Raw genomic sequence first — 11800 nt, 5'->3', positions numbered from 1 at the left:
TAACCCGCCTAACATGGAAGATACAGACAGCCCTAGTTGATACATGAGCTATTCAAGCATACAAAACAGGATATTTATTTGAAGGTTTAGAGTTTGGCACATACAAATTTACTTGGAACGGCAGGTAGATACCGTATATAGGTAGGTATAGTGGACTCATGTGGAATAACTTTGGGGTTTTAAGGGATTGGATGCACAAGCAGTATTCCCGCTTAGTACAGGTGAAGGCTAGCAAAAGACTGGGAAGCGACCAGCTAGAGGGCCACAACAGTCATGAACATGGATTAAAATTAATCAACACCGAATGCAAGCATGAGTAGGATATAATCCAGCATAAACATAAATATCGTGAAGGCTATGTAGATTTTGTTTCAACTACATGCGTGAACATGCGCCAAGTCAAGTCACTTAAATCATTCAGAGGAGGATACCACCCTATCATACCACATCATAACCATCTCAATAGCATGTTGGCACGCAAGGTAAACCATTATAACTCATAGCTAATCAAGCATGACACAAGAACTATGATCTCTAGTTGTCATTGCAAACATGTTTATTCATAATAGGCTGAATCATGAACGATGAACTAATCATATTTACAAAAACAAAAGAGGTCGATTTCATACCAGCTTTTCTCATCTCAGCCAGTCCATCATATATTGTCATAATTGCCTTTCACTTGCATGACCGAACGGTGTGAATAATAATAATAGTGCGCGTGCATTGGACTAAGCTGGAATCTGCAAGCATTCAATAAATAGGAGAAGACAAGGCAATGTGGGCTCTTTTGCCAGATCAACATTTATGCATATAAGAGCCACTTCAACAATTTAATTATGGTCTTCTCCTATTGACCCCCAAAGAAAAGAAAAGAAATAAAACTATTTACACGGGAAAGCTCCCAACAAGCAAAAAGAAGAACATGAAATATTTTTGGGTTTTCTTTTTAATTACTACTACAAGCATGGAAATTAAAACTAGCTAAAAGCTACAACTAATTTTTTTGGTTTTTCTTAAGATTTATCAAACACACAAGAAGAAAGCATAAAAAGGAAAATAAACTAGCATGGATGATACAATGAAAAAGTATGAGCACTGACGTCTAGCAATGAGTGTGTGAACATAAATGTAATGTTGAACGTACTCCCCCAAGCTTAGGCTTTTGGCCTAAGTTGGTCTATGGCCGCGGCTGGCCTAGCGGGTATCCATAATAAAAGTTGGGGTCGTACTGAGAAGAAGAAGAAGACTCCGATTGCCACTGGTTGACAATCATCTCCGGATCCCACTGGTAATTAAACTGTCATGAAGGATCAACTTGTGGTTCCGGCTCTGGCTCCATGGCTGGTGCAGGGTTCCGGTAGGCGTGAATAGCCTTCAACAGAACAAGGTACTGGCCTGCAGATAAATCAAACAAAGAAGGAGCAGGCAGGGTAATAGTCTCAGGATGATGTTTATCAAAGAACAATTTATATTTAAGATATCCTTCCCTATTCTTAACAATAAAATCATGTGCCACCATACTTTTATAATCTAAATAAACATGAGGCAACACTTTTTCTTCCTTCTCATAATGCCTAATAGGTATGTTAAAATGTGCAACTAGGCGTGAAGCATAGATGACTCCAAAGATGGGGCCCTTGGTACAGTTCAGACTTAACCGTTTAGAAATAATGTCACCCATACTAATAGAGTTATCACTGTATAAATCGTGGAGCAAAATAATAATATCAGGGATACTAACGTTTCCACAGTTTCCGCGACCAATTAAACAACGACTAGCAAATAATGCAAAATAGCGTAAAACAGGAAAATGTATGCTAGTGATTCGTGCATCGGAAACCTTCCTTCTTTCCCCTACAGTGATAGTATCAATAAATCCGTCCACATCATCGCGATGTGGTTCCTCTGTCTTGCCCTCGAAAGGGACTAAACAAACCCAACAAAAATCATAAAGTGACATCTCCTTATGCTCATCATATAAATGAAACTCCACCGTAGGTGGTGAGCTCCTAGAATGGAAATGAAAGATTTGCAAAAAGGTATTTGTAAGTAAGAGATACTGATCGCATTGGTCATGGAGGAAAGCGGTGAGGCCTGCATTCTTAGCCAATTCATGAAAATCTTCATAAATCCCGGCTGCTCTCAAGAAATCATCGGAAGGCCATTCACACGCCCGAACCTACGTAGTGCGAGGCAAATTATACTTAGGCTTTGGTGCCTTTTCCTTCGAGTTTTGGCTCAATGGGCCCCTCAAAAATCTCTTCATCATTTTCTGAAAAATTCTGAAATTTTTAGTAACTTCAAAATAAAAGTAAACCAAACTCAATAATATTGATAGCAACTACTCCTACAAGTGCCTAGGGCCTATATCATGCATCAAAACTACTTTTGACCATATAAATTTGACATGCAAGCTCAAGAATAGGGTCACCTAAGCAGCAAAAAATTGCAGTGAATAAAACACTAGAACAAAAACTAATTGGACCAATGGAGGAGTCACATACCAAGGAACAATCTCCCCAAGTAGTTTTGTGAGAGGTGCTTTGAGCAAGGAGATCGAAAATAGGAGCAAAATGAGCTTGGACTAGGGTTTGAGCTGGTTATTCGTGTTTGTGGGAGGAAGGAGTGTGTGGGTGAAAGGATAAGTGGAGGAGGGCCACCGTGGGCCCACGAGGCAGGGGGGCACACCCAGGGGGTAGGGCATGCACTCCACCCTCGTGGGCAGTTGGTTGACCCCCTGCTGTGTTCTCACTGCCAAATATTCTCAAATATTCTAGAAAAAATCATATTTAAATTTCAGGGCATTTGGAGAAGTTTTATTTTCGGGGTATTTTTATATTGCACGAATAATCAGATAACAGAGAGAAAAATATTTATTTTTATTTAATTTAATATAAATAACAGAAAGTAAAAGGAGGGTACAAAGAGTTGTGCCTTCTAGTTTCATCCATCTCATGATCATCAAAAGGAATCCCCTAACAAGGTTGATCAGGTCTTGTTAACGAACTCATTCCGAATAACATGGAACCGGAGAAATTTCGAATAACACTATGTTACCTCAATGGGGATATGCACATCCCCAATAATAAGAATATCATATTTCTTCTTCACAGTAGTAAGAGGAAATTCAAAACCTCCAAATATAATCGATGGAATTTTTCCAATAGAATTGATATTGTGGACTTGAGGTTGTTTCCTCGGAATGTGTACCGTATGCTCATTACCATTAACATGAAAAGTGATGTTGCCTTTAGTGCAACCAATAACAGCCCCTGCAGTATTCAAAAAGGGTCTTCCAAGAATAATAGACATACTATCGTCCTCGGGAATATCAAGAATAACAAAGTCTGTTAAAATAGTAACGTTTTCAACTACAGCAGGCACATCCTCACAAATACCGACATCCATAGCAGTTGATTTATCAGCCATTTGCAAAGATATTTCAGTAGGTGTCAACTTATTCAAATCAAGTCTACAATATAAAGAGAGAGGCATAACACTAACACCGACTCCAAGATCACATAAAGCAGTTTTAACATAGTTTCTTTTAATAGAGCATGGTATAGTGGGTACACCGGTATCTCCAAGTTTCTTAGATATTCCACCCTTAAAAGTATAACTAGCAAGCATGGTGGAAATTTCAGCTTCCGATATCTTTCTCTTATTTGTAACAATATCTATCATATACTTAGCATAATGATTCATTTTGAGCATATGAGCTAATCGCATACGCAAAAAGATAGGTCTAATCATTTCGGCAAAGCGCTCAAAATCCTCATCATCCTTTTTCTTGGATGGTTTGGGAGGAAAAGGCATGGGTTTCTGAACCCAAGGCTCTCTTTCTTTACCATGTTTCCTAGCAACAAAGTCTTTCTTATCATAATGTTGATTCTTTGTTTGTGGGTTATCAAGATCAACAGCAGGTTCAATTTCCACATCATTATCATTACTAGGTTGAGCATCATCATGAACATTATCATTAACACTAGTATCAGGTTCATTACCAGATTGAGTTTCAGCATCAGAAATAGAAATATCATTTGGATTCTCAGATGGTTCAATAACAGGCTCACTAGAAGCGTGCAAAGTCCTATCATTTTTCTTTTTCTTCCTTTTAGAAGGACTAGGTGCATCTATATTATTTCTCTGAGAATCTTGCTCAATTCTCTTAGGATGGCCTTTAGGATACAAAGGTTCCTGAGTCATTTTACCACCTCTAGTCATAACTCTAACTTCATGATCATTATCTTTACTCTTCAATTCATCGAGCAAATCATTTTGAGCTTTAAGTACTTGTTCTACTTAAGTGGTAACCATGGAAGCATGTTTACTAATAAGTTTAAGTTCACCTTTGACATTGGCTATATAATCACCCAAGTGTTCAAGCATATTTGAATTGTATTTCAATTGTCTACCAAAATAAGCATTAAAGTCTTCTTGCTTAGCCATAAATTTATCAAACTCATCTAAGCATGGGCTAGCAAACTTAGTAAATGGGATTTCAGCTTTATCATATCTATAGAGAGAATTTACCTTTACTACCTGTGTCGGGTTATCAAGACCACGAGTTTCTTCAATAGGTGATGGATCAAGATCATATGTTTCTTCAACAGGCGGTAAATTAAGACCGTGTATTTCTTCAATAGGAGGTAAATTCTTAACATCTTCAGCTTTAATACCTTTTTCTTTCATAGATTTCTTTGCCTCTTGCATATCTTCAGGACTGAGAAATAGAATACCCCTCTTCTTCGGAGTTGGTTTAGGAATAGGCTCAGGAATTGGCTTCGGAGGTGTCTAATTATTTTCACTAGTCGTCAACCCATGCATACGCACGGGCTAGTTATTTTGAGATTCCATTGAATGATTTCTTTGTCTCTCAGATTTTAAAATCCTAGTAACAATACTTTTATAAAGTTTTTTTGGCAAAGAGCTCATGGTGATAATTATGGAATATACTTCATGATCCATAAAATCATACATAGATAGCCCAAAACAATCCATTGTTATCTAACAGAATTGCAAGGAAACACCTTACACTTGACAAAATATTAATTTCAACATCACTATGTATATCGAATTATAGATAAATATCTTACGTTTTCGTCTACTACTAATTAATTGATCTAATCAGAAATAGAAAAGAAGTAAGAGCTAACATGATTGAATTGTTGCACCTAATGCAGACAAAAATTTACAATTTAATATCATGGAATCAATAAGTACATATAAATTGTCTTGGAAGTTTGCTGTATTACTGGATCTCATTTCAATTACATAGGAGCTATTACTCTAAGATAGTCCAACCTCTATACAATAGAATAAATAAACCGTACAAAAATCAACTCACATTGTTATTAATTATTTAATAAATAAATGAACAAAGAAACAACATTAAAAATAACCAATTAGAAAAAATTGAGGAAACACTACTGAGGTTTTAACATGAGCATAATTTCTTGAACCCACTTGTTGCTTCGAATAAATGCTTACAAAGGCTGTTCAAATGTATAGACACACAACATCTGCAAACAACACTATCAAAAATAATTAAATCATAACACATCATATTTTTTCGCCTGCAAGATATTCACATCCAATTGGATCACTGAGTGAGCATAAAATTGAAAGAACATATGAAAGTAAATAAAACCTTAGTTTTTGCTCATAAAAAACAGAGAGAAGTTGTGAAGGAACTATGAAATTCTCCAAAACGACCTGTCTACTTTAAACTAAAAATAGAAGAGGTGCTTCAGTTTACTGTGCATAAAATATTAGAGCTTACATAATGATTATTCCTTTTAATATATCCAATTATATGAAAATGGAAATATATGTATGTTAGGCCATATTTTCTACTTAAAGTAAAGAAAACAGACATGACTTTATCTAGTCACGATGCATGTCTACTAAAGTCTGCACATGTATGTATAACATAGATATCAACCACAACATCATACAGTTTAGTATCATCGAGTTAATTAGTATGGATAATTTATTGGATGTTTCTTGGTCTTACTAAGCAAGCCCATGTTGCATACGACCGAAGAAATAAATTGTACAAAATCAGATTGCATATATTCTTAATTATTTAGTACATCAATTTAACCAAGGATCAACATTAAAACTAACCAAGTAGATATATGAGCAAAAACAACCCAAAGGTTAACTTGATCATCATTTTTCAATCTCCTAGCTGATTCAGATAAATACTGCAAGGCGCCACCTTCTTTATCTATTAATGCATATATAAAATTATCACCGAGCAGACCGTGCCATTTTTTCTTGGAAGATGCACATATCCAATTGGAAGATTGAGTGAGCATGCAATTCAAAGAAGAGACCTAGGAATTCAAATTCTATGCAGAAATTGCCATCTACTTCGAGCTAGCGTCGCTGACATAAAATATATTAAGGGAAGGTATTAGGAACTATGTAGAGATAATCTTGTGTACCTACTCCCTACCACAAACCTCATGTACAGCCTAGCTATGTTGATTGGATAATCTTACAAACTCGATCCAAACAATGAAAACATACGTACTGGAATACCAGCGTGTCTCCTCCAGGGCGTAAATGATAACAAACTGCATCATAATATGGGACGGGTGACGTTGGGCGTTCATGGCACAACACTGGCACAACAGCTTCTCAATTGGAGTTCATGCTCAAGCAATGAGCAACCCGTCGACATTAAATCACATGGATTAGTCGAGCCTTCGAGGTCTCAATTGAACGCCGAGGTGAAGCTACAGTCACACAGTGATACTCCATGTCTCGTGATTGATTAGGGGAATCTAACAATATTTATTTTCCTTTAATCTTGACCTGATAGCTTTTGATTGGCTTCTCTTAGAATATAAGATGACCAGTAAATTGACACGAAAGTTGGAAGATCCAGTGAGATATATACAAAGGACTGAATTATCCCTATCTAATATTTATTTGGTGTATTACATAATCAACAAAATCCCAAAATTGAAGTTCCTATTAACGGGGAACCCAAGCAAAGATTAAATAGTATCTGCCAATAGTGGCTCGAAGCCTCAAAAACTACCTGAACACTGTGTTCCTGAGAAAAACGCATTAAACTGTAAATCTGCGATAAAAATTGAATCGCATTACTGCACACACATTTGGAATAAACCCATTAAACGATAAATCAGAACATTAGCTGCATGTATGGACACGCAACTCGTCGGCTCATTTCAGCTTGCCTGTGAGATAATTAATTATCGCATGTACACGATGAGGGATGGATAAGGTAAGAGTATTCAGTGGAGAGATTTAACAAAGCCTAATTGTAGCAGTTTTGCACTCCTAAAACTATCACAGACGTCACCTAGCACATGTAAACTGTAGAAAGAAAACTAATTAGCTAATAGAAAGAAGCGTAGATTTTACAGTATCATGTTGCAGCATACATCTAATCTCCATAAATTGGGGTGGAAGTAGATGATGTACGAATTGGATTCAAAGAAGATGGTGTACAACCTGTTTTGCGTGACCGTGGACCTATGAAACAGCAAGAAGGGTCCAAGAATATAGGCAAGGGAGACCGAATCATGATAGAGATGGTGCTGGACATGGGATCTGTACCAACAGTAGTGGGCTAGTTGATTCACGGCTGCCGTGATGGCGGAAAGCAAGAAAGGAAGATTGGAAGAAGCTGTATGTGTAGATGGATCATGGCAAGGTCACGTAGGGTGGAATCAGAGAGGTGGCTAGGTAGGATTCCATTTGTTGCATGAATTGTCTGGAACTGAAAGATAGATAAGCTTTTGCTTTAGACACAAAGCCTTCTTTAATTAGGTGAGGAAGAATAATATGCAGTATATTTTGGTATTGAGTGAGTATAATAAAATCAACTATTAGAGAGAGCATGAATAATATAGGTGACATCCTGTGTATTTAGGGCATCCAGAGTGGCCGACATTCTATAGAAGCAACCCTATGGAGGGATACTTTGTATATTTCTCGGGTGGGTAGTAAGATAGAACGGCCATCTGCATGGAGATGTGTAGGATATTAATATTTTGTACACTATTCTTTACGTACTTCTTTTTTTATGCATCCAGGAATGGAATGTTCCAAATAAAGTCAAAAATAATGAATATAAGAAAGGAGCATGCATTATTTTTAGTTCCAGAATAAAAATAAATCTCTTACTCCTTTTGATCCCAGAATAAAAATAAATCTAATAGGTTTCAATAATTTCAGAATAATATACGAAAAGAGCATGCATTAGTTTTAGTTCCCCTTCACCTGGCCATCAAACAGATAGCAATGCAAATCGGACACACCTACGCGTGCATGTAAACTATTGGTAGCGTGCATGTAAACTGTTTTACCAACAGGGTCCAGCTAAAGAAACATCAAGAACTGCCAAGTGATGGTAGTATTATCGAGAATCATACCTCTTATCTTTGAAACCAACTTGCAGCTTTCATCTCACGTGCTTGTGTGTGTACGCAATATGATTTGTCAGAGTAGAACGACATGGTCTCCTAGCTCAGCTGAGAGGCGATCGGTAATCACGTGGCCATAGCCGCTTTGGTCTGTTGGCCATCTGTTCCAAAACTTGGTTTTCTGGAAGCAGTGCATGACCACGGATGGACTAATTCTCAACCTGAGTTTCAATTATGCTTCAATGATCAAAACGGAAGAGAAATTTACTCACAGTTGCCAGGTTGATGTCGTGGAAGGCTGTGGAGCCCGAGCCTTCATGGAATCTCAATATTCATAGATATCTAGCTTGGAGCAGTCGGGGCCTTTGAGGACTCTCAATATTCATAGATCTAGCTTCGAGCAGGCAACGACAATATGGGGAGAACAAAGTGAGGCGGCAGCAGCGACCTCAAGTGTGCCACCGTGGGGGAGGTTGCAGTAAGCTAGACTCCTGGGCTTAGTTGTGCTCCATACCGATCTTCATGAAGTATCCTTAGAGTGTATGTGAGAATATCAAAGATTGAATCCTAGGACTGTCAAAGGACATGGTAGAAAACATGAGTCCAAATACACTTGAAAAGATATGTCCGATTCAATTTCAAACCAGCAAAACAATCAAAACAAATAAGTGTGAGAAGACAAACCTGATCTAGATGAGGAATAGATTTCGCGAGCGCAGTAGATCAATTCCCCAACTTGGTTGCGTTAATATGAGAGAGACATGGATATTTTACCCATGGGGGAGGAGAGATAGGAGAGAGACTCATTGGCGTGAGTGCACCAGATCAATCCATCAACTAATACAATTGAAAAGATATTGCTGATTCAATTTTAAAACAGCAAAAAAATCAAAACAAATAAGTGTGAGAAGACGAACCTGATCTAGATGAGGAATAGACTTCATGAGCGCAGCAGATCAATTCCCCAACTTGATTGCTACAATTTGAGAGAGACATGGATTTTTTTCCCGTGGGGGAGGAGATAGGAGAGAGACTCATTGGCGTGAGCGCACCAGATCAATCCATGAGATATCTATTCCCCAACTTGTTTGCTCCAATTTGAGAGATATTGATTTGTTTTCCATGGGGAGGAGGAGAGATAGGAGACTCGTATGGTGTTGATAGATTTGTTTACGGGGAGAGGAAGAGACGTGGAGTTGATAGATTTGTTTTGAGGGCTGCGTGTAGTATTTTTTTTGAATAGCTACGTGGAGTATTTTTTTTTGTGAAAAACGTGGAGTAGATAGAAGGGGATTGTACAACCTTAGTTAGGCATGCTCAATTCGTTGGGCTTTGTAATCAGAATATCCTGGGCCGAACTGAGGTGTACTCAACTTTCAAGAACCGTGCGTTTCAGGCCTTTGGGTCTTTTTTTTTCTCAGGCGAGAATTATATGGTCAATCTAATCTGCACCGTAATAACTCATATGTCCCACCAGATTAATGGCTCATAATTACTGATTAACGTGGAAATTTTTAGGGAGTCTGTAATTAGTATAGGTAGGTAGGTAGGTATAGGTATAGATAGATAGATAGATAAATAGATAGATAGATAGATAAATTTGTCAACATATTATTCAATATAATTTCAGCTTCATCCGGTGTTCTTTTCCTGAAAACAGAACCAGCACAACTATCCAGGTAATCTCTGGAAGCATCAGTTAGTCCATTATAAAAGATATCAAGTATTTCATTTTCTTAAGAGGATGATCAGGCAAAGCATTAAGTAATTGGAGAAGCCTCCCCCAAGCTTGTGGGAGACTCTCTTCTTCAATTTGCATAAAATTATATATATCCCTTAAAGCAGCTTGTTTCTTATGAGCAGGGAAATATTTAGCAGAGAAGTAATAAATCATATCCTGGAGACTACGCACACAACCAAGATCAAGAGAATTAAACAATATCTTAGCATCACCCTTTAATGAGAACGGAAATATTTTAAGGATATAAAAGTAGCGAGTTCTCTAATCTTTAGTAAACAGGGTAGCTATATCATTTAATTTAGTAAGATGTGCCACAACAGTTGCAGATTCATAGCCATGAAAATGATCAAATTCAACTAAAGTAATTATATCAGGATCAACGGAGAATTCATAATCCTTATCAGTAACACAGATAGGTGAAGTAGCAAAAGCAGGGTCAGGTTTCATCCTAGCATTTAGAGATTGCTTGTTCTATTTAGCTAATAACCTCTTAAGTTCGTATCTATCTTTGCAAGCTAAAATAGCTAAAGAGGCTTCTTGATCAAAAACATAACCCTCAGGAATAACAAGTGATTCTTCATCACCACTTTCATCAGTACTATCAGATTCAATATTTTCAATCTCTCTAGCCCTAGCAAGTTGTTCATCCAGAAATTCACCAAGTGGCACAGTAGTATCAAGCATAGAAGTAGTTTCATCATAAGTATCATGCATAGCAGAAGTAGCATCATCAATAACATGCGACATATCAGAACTAATAGCGGAAGCAGTTTTAGGTGTCGCAAGCTTACTCAAAACAGAAGGTGAATCAAGTGCAGAGCTAGATGGCAGTTCCTTACCTCCCCTCGTAGTTGAGGAATAAATCTTGGTTCTTGGATCTTTCAAGTTCTCCATAATGATAAGCAGATATAAATCCCGAGTGACTCAAAGAATAGAGCTATGCTCCCCGGCAACGGCGCCAGAAAATAGTCTTGATAACCCACAAGTATAGGGGATCACAACAGTTTTCGAGGGTGAAGTATTCAACCCAAATTTATTGATTCGACACAAGGGGAGCCAAAGAATACTCTCAAGTATTAGCAGCTGAGTTGTCAATTCAACCACACGTGGAAACTTAGTATCTGTAGCAAAGTATTTAGTAGCAAAGTAATATGATAGTAGTGGTAACGGTAGCAAAAGGTGACAGTAGTAAAAGTAATGTTTTTGGTATTTTGTAGTGATGATAGCAATAACAACGGGAAAGTAAATAAGCGAAGAACAATATATGGAAAGCTCGTAGGCAATGGATTGGTGATAGAGAATTATGCCGGATGCGGTTCATCATATAACATTCATAACCTAGGCTGACACAGAACTAGCTCCAGTTCATTGATATAATGTAGGCATGTATTCTGAATATAGTCATACATGCTTATGGAAAGGAACTTGCATGACATCTTTTGTCCTACCCTCCCGTGGCAGCGGGGTCCTTACGGAAACTAAGGGATATTAAGGCCTCCTTTTAATAGAGTACCGGAATAAAGCATTAACACATAGTGAATACATGAACTTCTCAAACTACGGTCATCACCGGTAAGTATCCTGATTATTGTCACTTCGGGGTTAACAGATCATAACACATAATAGGTGACTATAGACTTGCAAGATAGGA

At 37.6% G+C, this 11800-nt stretch overlaps 1 long non-coding RNA gene across 1 annotated transcript; it reads right to left on the bottom strand.

Moving 5' to 3' along the window:
• Nucleotides 1-4815: 4815 nt before the first annotated feature.
• Nucleotides 4816-9577, bottom strand: LOC123147053 (uncharacterized). The gene is made up of 3 exons (XR_006473035.1): nucleotides 9326-9577; nucleotides 9093-9245; nucleotides 4816-8981 (listed from the first exon to the last, which is right to left on the bottom strand). It is a non-coding gene; the product is annotated as an uncharacterized lncRNA (long non-coding RNA).
• Nucleotides 9578-11800: the final 2223 nt, after the last annotated feature.

Source organism: Triticum aestivum, chromosome 7A, assembly GCF_018294505.1.
Source record: "Triticum aestivum cultivar Chinese Spring chromosome 7A, IWGSC CS RefSeq v2.1, whole genome shotgun sequence".
NCBI classification, from domain to species: Eukaryota; Viridiplantae; Streptophyta; class Magnoliopsida; order Poales; family Poaceae; genus Triticum; species Triticum aestivum.
This window is presented reverse-complemented; position numbering and strand designations above follow the sequence as displayed.